Source organism: Erpetoichthys calabaricus, chromosome 4, assembly GCF_900747795.2.
Source record: "Erpetoichthys calabaricus chromosome 4, fErpCal1.3, whole genome shotgun sequence".
Lineage (NCBI taxonomy): Eukaryota > Metazoa > Chordata > Cladistia > Polypteriformes > Polypteridae > Erpetoichthys > Erpetoichthys calabaricus.
The window spans coordinates 26700349-26719264 of NC_041397.2; positions in this window are offsets into that span (position 1 = coordinate 26700349).

Below are 18916 nucleotides of genomic sequence, written 5' to 3' on the forward strand. Positions count from 1 at the left end.
ATTTACTGAACACACTGCTATGTTTTAGATGACTACAGACATGTTATTAATGTAAACAGAAGGCAAATATGAAGAAAATATGTTTTGGTAGCGTGGCAAATAGAAAGTCCTTACTTCTCTCATTTTGTAATTTTTCACTGTACAAACAAAACAATTATTTCTGAATAACAATGACCATAAAAAGACAAACTGAAAATTAGCAAGGACTCTACCGCAGCCCCCTGTGGCCGAGATGCACAGAAATCACTGATGACTAGAGATTGTCCTTGTCGAAGACAGATAATAGAATCATTAACAAAGTATTTGCTATGTCTTGTTCCACATGTACCTTCAGCGCCTTTCCTCTTTATTCACTTGTGTTTGTAAATGTCTCTTAACAAGCACTCCTTCTCCTGGGTGCATTCACGTAAAGCCTACTTCTCAGACGCTGTCATTATTTACGAGGCGTATTTCTTGCCTCCTGTCCAATTTTATACTTGCCGTCTTTGAAGGCAACTCTCTGTTTGTTTCTTATGCCTCTACTCTTCTTCGTACTTCTCATTCTCACACTTCTTCTTTCATTGCATCACCAAGGCAAAACTGATCAATTAGTTTGCTCAGAGGGACTGGACATACAGATCTCAGTGTTTTATTATATAATAGATGTATTTAAAATATAAAACATTTATTCTGAAAATGAGACCAAGTGAAAATGGAACTTTTCTGAAAAAGTCTAAAAAAATAAAAAGATAATATTTGATTTTAGAAGACCAAACTTACATTTTGAGATTAAAGCGAGCATGGTATTTAGTTTAATGACCAACCTTATAACTAATTCACTATACACAGATCAGGTTTATTTAAAATACAATACTGCTTTGCATCTTTGTTTTGCATTGTTCCTATTTCTAATAGTGATATACAGTATATCAGAGATATGCAGGTGAATGAATCTATGGTGTCCTGGACATTGGATTGCCTGTTGGGCAGACCATAGTTTGTGACACTATAGATAGATAGATAGATAGATAGATAGATAGATAGATAGATAGATAGATAGATAGATAGATAGATAGATAGATAGATAGATAGATAGATAGATAGATAGATAGATAGATAGATAGATAGATAGATAGATAGATAGATACTTTATTAATCCCCAAGGGGAAATTCACATACTCCAGCGGCAGCATACTGATAAAAAGCAATATTAAATTAAAGAGTGATATAAATGCAGGTATAACAGACAGTAACTTTGTAAGTATAGTCGGCTCTGTCCTTTCTTGCACAGAGCATCAGTATTGGCAGTCCAGTCCAGTTTATCATCCAGCTGCGCTCCCAGGTATTTATAGGTCTGCACCCTCTGCACACAGTCACCTCAGATGATCGCGGGGTCCATGAGGGGCCTGGGCCTCCTAAAATCCACCATCAGCTCCTTGGTTTTGCTGGGGTTCAGGTGTAGGTGGTTTGAGTCGCACCATTTACAGGACTGTGTTTCTGATACTAATGTGAGCGACACTGGAGCACCACAAGGAACAGTCTTGTCTCCTTTTCTCTTCACTCTGTACACTTCAGACTATAAATATAATGCCAGATCAAGTCCCCTGCAGAAATTCTCAGATGATTCTGCACTTATGGGGTGTATTCATAAAAGAGATGAAACAGAGGAGAGGAGTCGAGTGGAAAACTTTGCTTCTTGGTGCAAAGAGAATTGTCTGACTTAACATCAGCAAAACAAAGAAAATTGTTATTGACTTTCACCACACCAAACAACCTCTATGCCTGTTCACTGTTCAGGGAGTGGATGTAGAAATGCTCCACTCCTAGAAGTACAGTACATGGGGGTCCACATTACAGTACTGACACATTCGACTGGTCTCAGAACACAGAGGATCTACAGTATATAAGAAATGGCAGAGCAGGCTATTACTTTTTCGTGTACGAAGTATAGGAAAAGTATCGTAATCGTCCAAAGATTTGATGTCGAGATTTTGATGAATCTCAGTGCTTTAGACCTCCTGACTTTCTCGTATATGAAGTATAGGGAAAGTGTTGGAATCCTCTAAAAATTCCATTTCAAGATTTTGATACCATTAAAAATACCATTTTTGGAATTACGTCTGTGTGTCTGTCTATGTGTGTGTGTATGTAAACACAATAACTTGAGTACGCTTTCACTTAGGTCAACCAAATTTTGCATACAAGTATTAGGCACAAAATGTAGATTTCTTTCAACTTTTGGGCTATTTCCACTAAAAGGAAGTGGCACTTTACCTTTTATTCATCTAGCTGCAGAGTCCGATTTATTCAACTTTAGGTTAATAATAATTGTTCAATATATTATTAATTTGATTTGAATTATTGTTGATGGTTCTTTAATGTACATAATATAAAAATATAATCATTGTCTTGCCATTCACTCCTCAAATATTCATTCCCATATCTGAGTACACAAGAAAGTCTAGGGGAGACCACTCCTGATTTTTTTTCCATAGGAGACTGCATTCCTTTAATGTTGGAAGTGACATCTTTGACATTGTCTACAACTCTGTGATGACCACTGCAGTTTTCTATGCTGGGATGTGCTGGGCTGGTAACATCACTTCAAGAGAGGCCAACCAAATGAACAAGTTAACTAAAAGGGCAGGTTTAGTTATGAGACACACTCTGGACCCCCTGGAGGTCATAGCAAAGGAGAGACATAAAACAAAAATTGAGTGCCATTATGAACAAAGCTGCACATCTTCTCTCTGACACAACAACTCTGAGGACTTTCAGACAATGAATCATTAAGCAGAAGTGTGTCAAGAAACACTAAGGTGGCTCCTTTAAACCAACAGCAATACGTCAGATGTTTTCTTTCTTTTTAATGTTCTTGCTTTATAGTCATTGTAGTGTGTGTTCAGACCAAAGTTTGGGTGTATATTTGTTTATTTATGTATTTATTTATTAATTATTTATTTATCTACGAATTTATGTATTTGTTTATTTGAAGTTCTTCTGTAAAAAGACAAATAAAGTTCTATCTATCTATCTATCTATCTATCTATCTATCTATCTATCTATCTATCTATCTATCTATCTATCTATCTATCTATCTATCTATTGTAAATAAATCCTTGTGTCTATAGGATAAATTATTGAGCCTGTTAGTTTTCTTCAACAACAGCAAGCCTCCTACTCTAAAGTGCAACCAGTTTTGTTTCTCATACATTTCAATGCAAAACCAGTGGCACAGTCAATACTGAATACAACATCTTAGCAGTATAATCTGAAAAAACAAGTGTAAAATGAATACGGAGAGAGACATAAAAAGAGTTGGGATCCAACTTAATAGTTGAAGCTGTTTGGGAAATGCCGTTTCACAAGTTAAAAACAGCGGTACAGTACCACTCCGTGCTATCTGAATGCTGGATGGTCAAATGACTCCTACTTCCTGTTTTGGTCTCCTTTTAAATTCTTTTCCTGGAAGAGGAATGCAAAGGTTTCTGGATTTTAGCCTAGACCATGAGTGATTTTGTAGGTTTCTCTAACCAGTTCATATCATTGATAACGTGTTCCTGTCGATGGTCAGTTACATGTAGTTAGTTTCCAGCAAAATCAAGCAAATTCAGTTCTATCCTTGCTGAATCCTCCATCCTGGAATTATTAAGTATTACTCTTTACAGCTGTTGTGCAGTTCCTTATTTGCCATCTCAGAAGTCAATGCTGCCTTTTCTGCCTGCTTTCTCTAACAGGTAATCATCAAATATGGAAAAAAAATAGAAATGTTTAACAATATTTAGCAATTTTAAGATTATACTTTTCAACACTTCCACACTATAGTGCATCTGCTAGTCATTGTATTAACACAAATAAAGCCACTGATAAGGCTTTGTTACATGGCTTTGAGTGACTAATAAATCCATTATATGTAACCCCTGTTCTAAAGGGTTGCTATTGCTGCCTTATGAGTGTTATTAAGACCAAACAAAGGTCTTATTACATGCCAGTAACTGACTAATAAATGTGCTTGGGAAGCCATTTTTTTGTTTTCGTTTATGTTGAAAAATACACAGATAAATCAGAGAGCCGCCCTCACCACCACCACCACCACACACACACACACACACACACACAAACTGCATTACATAATCTAAACAATTTGACAGGTAAGTATAAATAAGGAACTGTTAGAAAATGCAGATGTCACATATGAGCATTCACTACACATATCATACCTGGCAGATTTGACTGGCTCAGCATTCATCTTCTGTGACTTATCTTCACACCAAGTGTGATCCTGTCATTCTTCATTTTCTGCTTGAAGGTGTTTTGATTTCTCTGTGTTTTTTAACTACTGACACAGGACTGTAGACCAATCAAAATTCGGCAAATGACACTGAAGTGCATCCTTTAATAGGTACAGAGTTCAGTAGATGTTTTCTGCAAATTTTCTTCCACTCATTTTCTACTCAAGACACAGAGAGTAGCTTCAACCAATAAGCAGTTTGAACGCCCTCCCTGCACTTTGACTAATGAGCAAGTAGTGAAATAAATAGCAGTCATTGTTTTTTCATCTTATAATCTTATACAGAGTACAGAGATTCTCCCTGACCAATAAGTGGACATTGATTTTCAGATTTTAGAAGTCTGCTGTAAGGCTTATAGCAGTATTAGGCTGTAAACCAATATCTTTCACCCAGTTATTACACGTGTGATTGTTGTTTTGTTTTTTAACAACTTTAAGTTAATAATGCTGTCAAAAATCATTGTTTTATGGTCAACTGAAAGGCTTGACAAATAAAACACAGGGCCCTGAGCTTCATTGTAAATCAATTCTACATTAGTTATCTATAATAATAATAATAATAATAATAATAATTACATTTATATAGCAATATTCTCGCTACTCAAAACCTTTACATAGGCAGAGGGGACCCACTTCATCCATCACCAATGTGTAGCACCCACCTGGATAATGTGATTATTGTGCCATTATTGTGCCAGTACACTCACCACACATTAACTATTAGGTTGTGAAGGGGTGAGAGATAGTTAGCCAGGTAGAGTCAGGGAATGATTAGGGGCCATAATGGATGAGGCCATGATGGGAAATTTACCCACAAACTTTTGAAAGATGCACAGGGAACTTTAATGACCACAGAGTGTCAGGGCCTCAGTTTTATGTCTCATCTGAAAGATGGTGCCATATTTACAGCAGTGTCCCTGTCACTTCTCTGAGGCATTGGGAGGCACACACAGATCACATGGTAAGTGCCCCCCAGCTGCCCCGACTAACATCTCTTCCAGCGGCAATCCAAGCTTTTTCCTAGATGGTTTCTCATTCAAGTACTGGTTGGGCCTGAATTTGCTTAGCTTCATCTGAAGCACAGATGGTATGGTAGCTGTTATAGCTAATGGTTAAGTTTTGTTTCTGTTGCCTTTCTTGTTCTGTTCATGTTCTATTCATGTTTATGTTCTAAAGAATTAGGTTTAAGATTTAATTTTGTTATTTTTTTGCTATTTGTGAGATTAGCAGTAAAAAAGGCAGTTTACAGCAATGCGCAAAATGCTGTAACTCCATAACTCACTGAAGTAAGACATCAGTCACATCTAAAATATAGGAAACTAAGATTTATTTAAGAACGAGTCTGAACAACTAAACTGAACCTGAATTACAGGACTGTCCCAGGAGGTATGGGATGTCCGGACATAATATGGGGATCTGTATTTCTTTTGAGAATTTGAATGGAGATATATGCTATAAATGAAACCCACTGCATCAACTCATGTTGTCCTGTTTGGTGAGTGTGGCACTGAGGCTCAGCTCCTCTAAACATATTTTCCCAACTAAAGTCATGGAAATAAATCCTAGAAAATGTATTTTATTAACAATAATAAAATAAGCATTTATTGCATTATATTGACCTTTATTTCAGTTTAATTTATTTGCAAATGCAATATAAACTTAGCCAATGCCCGAATGTTCAGTTTCAATGTATTTTACTCACAGCAATGCTTACTGTGGATAATTTTTCAATATTATGATTGACAGTGTTACAGTGGAAATTGTTATGCAAATAATGGGTCTGTAATTCTTCATTTCAGCTACTAAATCTAACAATTAGTATCTGAAAATAATATGTGGCAAAACAAATTGTCATTTACAGATATGAGCAATATTTTAAGATTGAAATTATTCAGGCAATATGTTTGATAAATGATACAGTGTAAAATAGTATAGTGAAAATAAAACCTCAACTTTAAGCTCCCCTGACTTTGCTTTTCCAAATAAAGTAAAAAATTTCACTATACATATGACACTACCACCGTCACTAGTATGACTATTACTACTAATACTAATACAATTTCTTGACACTGACTTACTATGTTTTGTTGTAACAGTTGACAGCATGACAAATAATTCGTTTTATCCATAAAAAAAGTGCATTTATAATAAAACTTGATCGGTTGTTTCAAAAATCATTTACACCTACGTTTATTCAACACTTAAGGGAAAATCAATGTCAATGAAGAATGGGTCACAACTGGTAAAATAGTCATTATCTAGTCATTTAATCAATGATTTTCCAAATATGCTTATTATAATCACACTTACTTTGACACAGGCAGGGATATATTAAAGACATTGATTGATCTAACTTAAATTAAGTAGATTATATTAGATAAACTTTATTAATCCCATGGGGAAATTCAAATACATACAGCAGCAGAAACATAAAAGCCAAGAATACAGATTCATAGGTCAGATAATACATTCAATTAATCAAATGATAAATAAATAGATACAGTATAGATATAGTTACATATGAAAAAGTTTGGGAACTCAGCCTGCATAATAATTGACTCTACTTTCAACAAAAAAGATAACAGTGGTTTGTCTTTCATTTCCTAGGAACATCTGAGTACTGCGGTGTTTTCTGAACAAAGATTTTTAGTGAAGCAGTATTTAGTTGTATGAAATTAAATCAAATGTGAAAAACTAGCTGTGCAATAATGTGGGTCCCCTTGTAATTTTGCTGATTTGAATGCCTGTCACTGCTCAATGCTGATTACTTACAACACCAAATGGGTTGGATGAGCTCATTAAGCCATGAGCTTCATAGACAGGTGTGTCCAATCATGAGATATAAAGGTATTTAAGGTGGTCAAGTGCAAGTTGTGCTTCCCTTTGACTCTCCTCTGAAGAGTGACAGCATGGGATCCTCAAAGCAACTCTCAAAAGATCTGAAAACAAAGATTTTCAGTCTCATGGTTTAGGGGAAGGCTACAAAAAGCTATCTCAGAGGTTTAAACTGTCAGTTTCAACTCTAAGGAATGGAATCAGGAAATGGAAGGCCACAGGCACAGTTGCTGTTAAACCCAGCAGGTCTGGCAGGCCAAGAAAAATACAGGAGCAGCATATGAGCAGGATTGTGAGAATGGTTACAGACAACCCACAGATCACCTCCAAAGACCTGCAAGAACATCTTGCTGCAGATGGTGTGTCTGTACATCGTTCTACAATTCAGTGCAATTTGCACAAAGAACATCTGTATGGCAGGGTGATGATGCCACATCACATCACATCACACCACAAACAGAGTCGCTTGTTGTATGCAAATGCTCATTTAGACAAGCCTGATTCATGTTGGAACAAATTTGGTCATAACAAAAAGCGCTTTGCACGGCGGAAGAAGAACACTGCATTCCAAGAAAAATACCTGCTACCTACTGTGAAATTTGGTGGTGGTTCCATCATGCTGTGGGGCTGTGTGGCTAGTTCAGGGACTGGGGCCCTTGTTAAAGTCGAGGGTCAGATGAATTCAACCCAATATCAACAGATTTTTCAGGATAATGTTCAAATATCAGTCACAAAGTTGAAGTTATGCAGGAGTTGGATATTCCAACAAGACAATGACCCAAAACACAGTTCGAAATCTGCAGAGGCATTCATGCAGAGGGAGAAGTGCAATGTTCTGGAATGGCCATCACAGTCCCCTGACTTGAATATCATTGAAAATCTATGGGATGATTTGAAGGAGGCTGTCCATGCTTAGCAGCCATCAAATTGAACAGAACTGGAGAGATTTTGTATGGAAGAATGGTCAAAAATACCTCCATCCAGACACTCATCAAAGGCTATAGAAGGACAGCGTCTAGAGGCTGTTAGATTTGCAAAAGGAGGCTCAACTAAGTATTGATGTCATATCTCTGTTGAGGTGCCCAGATTTATGCACCTGTCTAATTTTGTTATGATGCATATTACATATTTTCTGTTAATCCAATAAACTTAATGTCACTGCTGAAATACTACTGTTTCCATAAGGCATGTCATATATTAAAAGGAAGTTGCTACTTTGAAAGCTCAGCCAATGATAAACAAAAATCCAAAGAATTAAGAGGGGTTCCCAAACTTTTTCATATGATTGTACACTAAATAAATAAATAAACTTAGTGAGAACATCGAGTGAGAGCATTGAATTGCCTGATAGCAGTGGGCAGAAAAGACCTCGAGAGATGCTTCTTAACACACTGTGATGAATTGAGCCTGTTGATAAAAGTGCTCCAAGATAGCACTTCCTGAAGGGGATTGAAGGGATTTTTCATGATGGCATCCAGTTTTTCCACCATCTTCTTTTGAACAACAGCTTCCAGTGTGTCCAAGTTTTGCCCTGTGATGGACCAGGCTTTCTTGATAAGTTTGTTCAGGCTCTGTGCTTCTTCTGAGCTCAGGTTGCTTTCCCAGGAGGCCACAGAGTAGAACACCACACTGGCTACTATGGACTGGTAAAACATTTCCAGCAGTTTGCTGAGACATCAAAAGACTTGAGTCCCCTTAGCAAGTCCAGTCTGCTCTGGCTCTTCTTGTTCAGAGCCACTATGTTGTCAGACCAGTCCAGATTGTTGTTCATGTGAACCCCAAGAACTTGTAGCTCTGCACCACTTCCACATTCTCTCCCTGAATGGTGACTTGCACAGGTATGGCATAACGAAAGAAACCAAAGTACCTGATGGAAACCAACTTGGATATTGGAGGAATGTTCCCAGAATATGAACTTTGCATTTTTAACTGGAATGCATACTCTGCCTGTCCTAAATTTAAATTCTGGAGTTTTAAGGTAGTAACACCAGCTACTATTTTGCAGCCATTTATTCTATACAGATGAATAATACTGCCAGCTGAAACCAAATAATATGTAATACAATTTATAAAAGTACAGTTGAATTGAACATTTTCCTTATTAAATTTATGAAGCAAAAATATATAACAGTGCAAAAATACATTTATTTAACTAAAATTAACTATAGTAAATAGAATGCAATAGAATAGAATTTTATTTGTCCTACAGATTTTAAGGTTGCTGTCAAAAATAACTCGTAACAATTTAAGTCAAATTTACATTTCACATGTGTCAATTACACTTACGTTTCTGAAAAGTATTCTTGTTTCTGGAAAATACGCTTGTGCGTCTTAAAGTTATTCTTGCTCCTGAAAATTAAGTACAAATTTCAGGCGTGAACAAACTGTCAAAAATGCATCATTGGATTGCCAAGTTGTTTGCCTACCTAAGGAACAGTCAACTCTGATGGAGCAGCACTAAAATCATTTCATCAGATTGGCTGGCCCAGCGCTTACTCAGCTGTGGAATGGCCTGTAGGGGAGAAGGAGCTTGATGACTGAGGGCTCCAGGACTCCGAACAAATCTGAATCGTATTATGTGATATCATCTACTCTTGCATTTTGCTCTATACTTGTAATATTACTATTGTACTATTGTATTATATTGAGGATTACTGTGTTCTGTTCTGTGTATTGTATTGTATTTTCCCATCTTTTTTGACACCCACTGCACACCCAGTCTACCTGGAAAGGGGTCTTTCTCTGAATTGCCTTTCCCAAGGTTTCTTCCAAGGCTGGGGGGCTGTCAAGGGGCAGGCCTGTTAAAGCCCATCTCGGCACTCCTTGTGTGATTTTTGGCTATACAAAAATAAACTGTATTGTATTGTAAATTGTAAAGCTTTGGTCATCGGTTCAATTGCCACCTCGGTGCTGCGTGTTTGTGACCTAACTGTCCAAGGGGATACCAGGACCGTTTCACGCAAGCCTGAATTTATTCCTATCCAGCCAGTTCCTTATTCACACAACTTGTGCAAAGAAGTTACTTATTCAACATTAAAAGCCAGTCAAAATATTCTGCAGCGTAAAAAGATAATAACGTGCATCACTAAAATGGCCCTTTATTTGAAAAAAAAAAAACAGTTTTCCATATTTTGTATCTGATTGGATACAAAGGAGTTACATCAAGTTGGACTAGATCTGATATTTAATGGGCACATTAAACGTTAAATGATGTTGGGCAGCCCTCATTTTCACGACTTTCTGACAAGACAGATGCCTTTTTTATATCTGAGTTGAGTATGTGGGTCAAGTTGACAGGCATAGTGGGCACATATCTAGTGAATGGAATTAGATGTTTAATAGGCATTGCAGAGGGTTAGATGGCATTGGGCTGCACAAGCTTTGAGAAAAGATAGATACCTTTGTTAAATTGCAGTTGAACTTGGTCCAACCCAATGTGGGTACATGGGTAAAATGGACTGGCAAATTTGTCATATTCCCATAGATCTAATGAATAGATTTCAATGTGATGTTCGACTGGCAATATACAGGGTTGGATGCTGTTGACCCATCCTAATTTTCTTATTTGTTTTTCTTTTTTTTAAGCATCTTATTGATTTTATTAAAATCAAATAACATTCCATACAAGCAAGTCAAGTTTAACAAAACAAGGTACAAAATCCTAATTTTCAAAGAAATATGAATAGCTTTGTTAAAGTGCAATTGAGTTTTACTGTCCCAGTGCGATTACATGTGTCAGACTGACTGGCAAACTTGTCAATGAAGGAAATTAACTATGATGTTTAAATGGCACTGTAATAGGTTAAATGGTGTTGGACCACCCTCATAGTTTTGAGGAAATGCAGATGCCTTTTTTAATTTGCAGTTAGGTTTTGCACAGGCCAATGTGCAAAACTTGTCACATTCCCAATTCTAATGACTAGGATTAACTTTGCTGTTTAACAGGCACTGTAGAGGGTTGTGCAGCATTTTGCCACCCTTATTTTCATAGCTTTGTGACAAATTCCTTTTTATGTTGCAGTTCAGATTTGCTTGGCCTAACCTGAGTTCATGAGTCAAACTGGTTGGCAAACTTGGGATATCCAATGAAGAGGTTTCACAGTTGCCATTGTAAAAGGGTTAAATGGCACCGGACCACCCTAATTTTAATAGCCTTGTGACAAGATGGATACCATTTTAAAATTTCAGTTCAGGTTTTCTTGGCCAAAAATGGTTACCTGGGTCATACTGACTGGCAAAGTTGGCACACTGTAATCTGATGAATGGGGTTTGTGTAATATTTAATTGGCACGAATGAAAGAAAAGAAAAGAAAAGCAGTTTATGCTTCCTGGGATAGGCTCTAGCTTCCCTGTAAATCTGACTCTACTAGGGATAAAGCAGGGAATAGAAACTGGATGAATGAATGAATAAATACACCAATAAAATGAAAATAAATAAAAGTATTGTGAATTTTTTAATCCTGCTTAGTCCTGAACAGGGTCATGGGGGTCTGCCGGAGCGTATCCTAGGCAGCATAGGGTGTCAGTCCATCACAGGGCGAACACACACCCAGACAGGCACACGCATACACACACACACACACACACACACTCAAGGGCCAATGCAACCAACCTGCATGTCTTGGGACTGTGGGAGGAAACCCCAGCAGACAGGGAAAATATGCAGACTCCTATATTTAATGTTATCATGCATTTATTGCCATATTTCACAGTTCTTTATTTTGCTTATTTATTTTTGTCCTAAGTATCCCTCCATTATAAGTGCATAACATTCCCCACACTCAGTCGTTAATCTAACTCAGTGCTTCCACAGAAAAACCATGAGTGTTAAATTAACTCACTTAAAAGCAGTGCCATAACAAGCTTCAGAAGTTTATACTGTACAAAGCCCCTGGTCTTTAAGGCTGTTTTGTAGTTTTGTGTATATTCGTATCCTATGGGGATTCCTCAGTTTTAGTGTTTGATGGTATTATGTTTCTCTGGAAATAATTCAAGTACCTCTTAGTTAAAAAGAAATTCACTGAGGAAAGCTACTTTAGTAAGCACTACCCTGCTCACAGGTTTTATTCTATGGCATTTGATTGACCCAAGAGGTTTCAACAACCTGAAAACAGAAACAAGGCTTAAATTCTGCATAATTTATTTCTGGGAACAAGCTATTGATTAACTTAATAATAACAATAACTATATAAATCAAAGCAGAGATGAATAATCTTAAGCAGAAGTAAGCAGAATGAGGGCAATAATATCCTCCTAGAATTAAAACAGAAAGTGATAAATTTACATAAGTGTTGAAGATGAGAGAGTACTATGTATGTCATGATTTACCTAACAATATTAAGGGTGATGATCCAAAAATATTATCTGAATTCACCCACATGACACACTTTAGACCTCATTGAAATCCTGTGGGCTCTTTCAGTATCCAGCAGTGGCACATGTTGGAGAATTTTTTTATGTTTATAAACAAAGTTTTTTTCAAGGCTCAAAAATTATTCACATAGCAGTTTGACTTCTTGGCTTGTCCAAGATTGTGGATTCAACCTAAAACTCTAGCAGCATTATTGTTTGTTATAGGCTCTCTGGTTAGAAGTTCTTTTTTGGTGTGGGCTATGATTTTTTACCATACTCATTACATAAACTTTTGGTTTCCGACCCCCTCTCTCACAATATTGTTTCACATCATGGCTTGTCTTTATTACTTTCTTTGAGTCCTGGGTACTACTTTGACTTGTTTATTTTGACTTCATTCTATTTTCCAATTCTAGTCCCTTAAATAAACTTGAATTCCGAGCAGTTTCAGTGCAGTTTAGATAATTTAACTTTTGAGGCAAAGTTTATTTTTTGCAACATTTGTTCTGCTTTGCCTTCTTGTGCTCTTTTTTTAAATTTTGTGAATAAATCTTTAAAATAAATCTTTTTTATGTCCTTCAACTGGAGGGTTTCACTGTCTTCCTCCTCCTCCTTCCTGGGCATAACTGACATTTTGCCGTTATAAAAGCCTTAACCAATATTTGGATCTGAGCACACCATAGTCCTGTCTGTTGTGTTTGGTACAAGGCTTCCTGAAGTCTGTAGAATTCAACTTATAATAATCTGTTCTGGTGGAGAAAAAGCTGAATAACTTTCTCTTATTGTGAAGAAATAAAATGGTTTTTACAAGACAAGAACAGATCATTTAGCCCATCAAAGCTTGCCAGTCTTGTCTATGTAATTTTAATAAAATAACATCAGGTCGCGCTTTGAAAATCTTTAAAGTCCTGCTGACTACCACACAGCTAGGTAACTTATTCCATGTGTCTATAGTTCTCCATGTGAACTAAAACATATGAATGTTTGTGCGCAATTTACCCTTAACAAGTTTTTAAAGTAACAGTCTCTATCCACTGATCTAATTTTCTTCATAATTTTAAACACTTCAAACATGTCTCTTCTTAATATTCTTTTGCTTCATCTGAAAAGGCTCAGCTGTTTTTATCTTTCCTCATAACTCATCCCCTGTAGCCCTGGACTCAGCCTAGTTGCTCTTCTCTGGACTTTTCTAGCACTGCTATGTCCTTTTTGTAGCCTGGAGACCAAAACTGCACCCAGTACTCCAGATGAGGCCTCACCAGTGTGTTATAAAGCTTGAGCATAACCACCTTGGACTTGTTCTCTACACATCAGGGTGCTATATAACCTAACATTCTGTTAGCCTCCTTAATGGGTTCTGAACAGTCTGGCAGTTCATAGTGTTGAGACCACTACAACTTCTAAATCCTTCTCATGAAGTGTACTCTCGATTTTCAGACATCCCATTGTGTATTCAGACCTTTTTGCTTCCTATGTGTAATACTTTATATTTACTGACATTAAATTTCATCTGTCACAAATCTGCCCAAGCCTGTATGCATTCCAAGTCCCTCTGTAATGATTCAACAGATTACAGATTATCTGCTAATCCACCTATTTTGATATCATCTGCAAATTTAACCAGCTTGTTATTTCTATTCCTATCCAATTCATTTACTGTATACATATATTAAAAATAACAATATCCCTGGCCCTGACCCCTGCTGGACTCCACTCTTAACATCAGCCAATTCTGATGAGGTTCCTCGCACCATAATCCTCTTCTTCCTGTGTCTGAGCCAATTCTGCCCCCATCTACATATAACACTCTGAGCTCCCACTGCTTTAGTTTGATACCCAATCTCTTATGTGGTACCTTATCAAAAGAAAGTCAAGATAAATAATATTATTCAAATTAATATGATAATTAATATATAGAAAAGACAAACAAAATGAAAGGTTTACTTTTTGGGCTAAGACTTCTAAGGAACATTTAATAGAGAAATAGGTGTACTTATGAGATTTTCCAACTGTGTGTTATCTTATTCTGTAAGCCCATGTATTGAGCATGTTTCCTTTTTAATTGTTACAAATCAAAAATTTGAGCTTTTACTTGTTTTGGGTAGTCTTTATACAGTGATTTTTAATGTATTGATAGAAAAAATGTTAATTTTAAAGTCATTGTTAACTTTTAACTGTATAATAAGATGCACGGTATAAAACAAAGGGGTTAAAAATTAACAGCTGTGAAATATGCACCTGCTCTCCCTCTAGGCTCCAATAAGTTCAGTTAATCATATTTACTTCCATCAAAGGTTTATAATTAAAACAGATGTTGCTTTGTGAAATGTCATGCTTCCAGCTGGATTTATACAATAGCTGTGTCTCAGATGCTTGGAGGAGTAGAGCATTAAAATAACAAACAATTGATCTGAAACATAAAATCAAAACGGCTGTTTTTTCTGATTTATTCACGTTTAAGGGATTGGCATAAAATGTTCTCTAGAGACTGTTAAACCTGGATATATTTTCAACCATATCTTAGAAGTCTAAAACCTTTTAAAATAAACATTTTTCTGCTGTGTCTTTGACACTTACCTCTGACACATGTCATGTGCTACTCTAGACCAGACTATACTGTATACTGTATGTCTATCTAATTCCTTTTTCTATATTTAATGCTTAACGGTGTTGTAGCTAAGTAAACAAATTCTTACCTTTATTATTTGAATTTCATCTAACCTGGGATCTTCACTTTATCCCTCCTAATCATCCTACATGGATTTCCTACAGCAGGGAACTCACCTGAACACACATATCTACCACCCAATTTCTCAGCAAATCCCAGCACTGTTATTAACAGCATAACTTGTTATAATAGTCGTATAACCTTGAAAGAACTAGAAAGGGGAAAAAGAGGTGCCATTCGAGAAACATTTAAAAAGCTGCAACTGTTATAATAGGAAATTTTCTATCGCGTCACAATAAAGTGGATGAATTTCAAGCACGTGCACACTTTCAGACCAATTACAGAGATGCATGCGTTTTGGCATTTACAAAGACCTGGCTAAATGGAAATGGCTCGGATGAATACTTTACAATTGATGGATTTGGCGCACCAATTCATTTAGAAAGAGTCACACGGCATAGGTGTCTGCCTTTATATAAATAAACAATGTTGTAAATGGTGGTGGTTAGAGAAAAAACTGTGCACGGAAGATGTGGAACTTTTGTCTGTTTCGCTACACCCCATTTATCTGCCTGGAGAATTTCCACAGATTTTTATGACAATCGTGTATATTCACCCAAGGGCAGTGGCAAGCGAAGCCGTTAACACCAACTCCAGAGGCTTGAATCAGTGTCTCCCAACTCTCCAAACTTTATTTTGGGAGACTTTAACCGGTGTGCACTAAACAAAACACTTTGCAGTCTTTACCAATATGTGACTTGCCAAACTCATCACAACCGAGTACTTGATAGGTGCTATGGGAACATCAAATGAGATTATGAATTAAGAGCAAAACCGCCGCTGGGTTCATCAGATCATTACTGTGTCTAGCTTATCCCAATCTATAAACCCATCTTTAAGACAAAAAAGCCAGAAAGCAAAAAAAATTAAAGTCTGGAACGAGGACTCTGTTGAGTCTTGTGGGGTTGTTTTGGGTGCACTGACTGGTCAGTGTTTGAAAAATCCTATGCTGACATTAATGAACTGACAGACACTGTAAGCTGTTTCATACAATTCTCCATGGACACCATAATACCCATGAAATCAGCCAACAAAATATCCTAATGATAAGCCATGGATTACCAAAGATCTAAAACAATTGATAACCGGAAAAAAAATAGTGATTTCAACATGGAACATTAACAGAACAGAAGGAATTACAGAAGGAGGTGAAACATGAAATAAAGCAGGCAAAGCTGAAGTGTCAGCTGAACTGCGAACTGATAACCTGGACTCATTATGGAATGGCATGAAGATGATGGCTGGCAGTCATACAAAAAGCAATAATCGACTGGCAGGGGTAAAAACTGACTATCAGTTGGCGCAAAACTTGAATGAGTTCTAGTCAAGATTTGAAACACAGGATTTTGCTTCAGAAGTAAGTCAGCAAAAGAACAGACTAAGGACCGGAGCCACGAGTCAGCCCTTCTTTGACCAGAACAATGTCAGAAAGGTCCTTAAACAAACAAAAATCAGAAAAAGCTTGCGTCCAGATGGAATAAGTGGCTGTCTGCTTCATTACTGTGCAGAGGAGCTCTCTGCAATGTTCCACTCTGTATTTGAAATGTTCTTGGATTTACAACAAGTGCCTAGCCTATGGAAACAGGCAACTGTTATTCCATTTCCAAACCAGCACAACCCAAAGCATTAAGTGACTTTACCAATAATATTAAGTGATGACACACAGCTGTATTTATCAATAGCACCTGATGACCCCCATTCTCTTGATTCATTAACACAATGTCTAACCTGTATCTCAGAATGGATGAATAGTAACTTTCTCAAATTAAATAAAAAGAAAACCGAAATCTTAGTGATTGGCAATAATGGATACAATGAGGCTATTAGAAATAAACTGGATGCATTAGGATTAAAAGTCAAAACGGAGGTAAAAAGCTTAGGGGTAACCGTTGACTGTAATCTGAGTATTAAATTGCATATTAATCAGATCACTAGGACAGCATTTTTTCACTTAAGAAACATAGCAAAAGTTAGACCACTTATATCATCGAAAGATGCAGAGAAATTAGTTCACGCGTTTGTTTTCAGTCGGCTAGATTACTGTAACGCACTCTTCTCAGGACTACCCAAAAAAGACATAAATCATTTGCAGTTAGTGCAGAATGCAGCTGCTAGAATCCTTACCAAGAAAAGAAAATCCGAACACATTTCTCCAGTTTTGATGTCACTACACTGGTTACCTGTGTCATTCAGAATTGACTTTAAAATTCTGCTTATGGTTTATAAAGCCTTAAATAATCTCGCCCCATCTTATATATTGGAATGTCTCACACCTTATATTCCAAATCGTAACCTCAGATCCTCAATTGAGTGTCTCCTTAGAATTCCAAGAGCAAAACTTAAAAGAAGTGGTGAGGCGGCCTTCTGCTGTTATGCACCTAAAATCTGGAATAGCCTGCCAATAAGAATTCGCCAGGCTAATACAGTGGAGCACTTTAAAAAAACTGCTGAAAACACATTACTTTAACATGGCCTTCTCATAACTTCACTGTAATTTAATCCTGATACTCTGTATATTCAATTCATTATATTAACTATTCATTCAAAATCTGTGCTAACCCCTACTCTCCTTTTCCGGTGTCCTTTTGGTGGTGGCTTGCGCCACCACCATCTACCCAAAGCACCATGATGTTCCAACAATGATGGATGGATTAAAAGCCAGAAGTCTGTATGACCATCACCATCAAGTGACTCCGTGAGAACCCTAACTACAAAGAGGACTATTTCATTTATGTTAGGTAGAATGCCCAGAGGGGACTGGGTGATCTCGTGGCCTGGAACCCCTACAGATTTTATTTTTTTCTCCAACCTTCTGGAGTTTTTTTTTTTTTTTTTCTGTCCACCCTGGCCATCGGAACTTACTCCTTTTCTATGTTAATTAATGTTGTCTTATTTTAATTTTGTATTTTGTCTTTTATTTTTCTTTTCTTCATTATGTAAAGCACTTTGAGCTACTTTTTGTATGAAAATGTGCTATATAAATACATTTTGTTGTTGTAGACCAGGTAGCATTAACTTCTCATATCATGAAATCCTTTGAGAAGTTAATGATGAATCAACTATTTAACAAAACTGAGGCTCTTCTGGGCCCTCACCAATTTGCATACAGAGCAAAGAGGGGTATGGAGGACGCCGCAGTAACACTTTTAAATTTATTGTATGAGCACTTGGAAGGATCAAAACACTGTGCAAGACTGATGTTTATAGACTTTTCATCAGCTCTTAACACGATCCAACCCCACATTGAAAACTGATTGATTAATTCTGTTTGGACCCTAACTTGGTGGGGTGGATTCTGGATTTTTTAACAAACACAACACAAAGCGTTTCAATGGCTGCATTACATTACAAGTACATCTGTTGGTACTCCACAAGGTTATTGTTTAGCTTCTCTTTTGTTTATCTTATAAACAAATGACTGTAGGAATTTACACAAAGATAGACACATCCTGAAATTTAAAGACAACTTATCATTGTTAGTTTTCTACAAGATAAGGAAGATAGCTATGGACTTATTGTCAATGGTGTGATTGCTCCAATGTACAACTAAAGACAAAAGATATGGTTGTAGATTTCAGGTGCTCTCTACCATCCAGTGTCTCAGCTTTAATTAAATGGGAGACAGTGGAGATAGTAGAGCAATAGAAATATCCGGGAACGATCATTGATAACAAACTAAACTTTGATCTTAACTCAGCGCAAATCTGTACAGAAAAGGGCAGTCACAATGT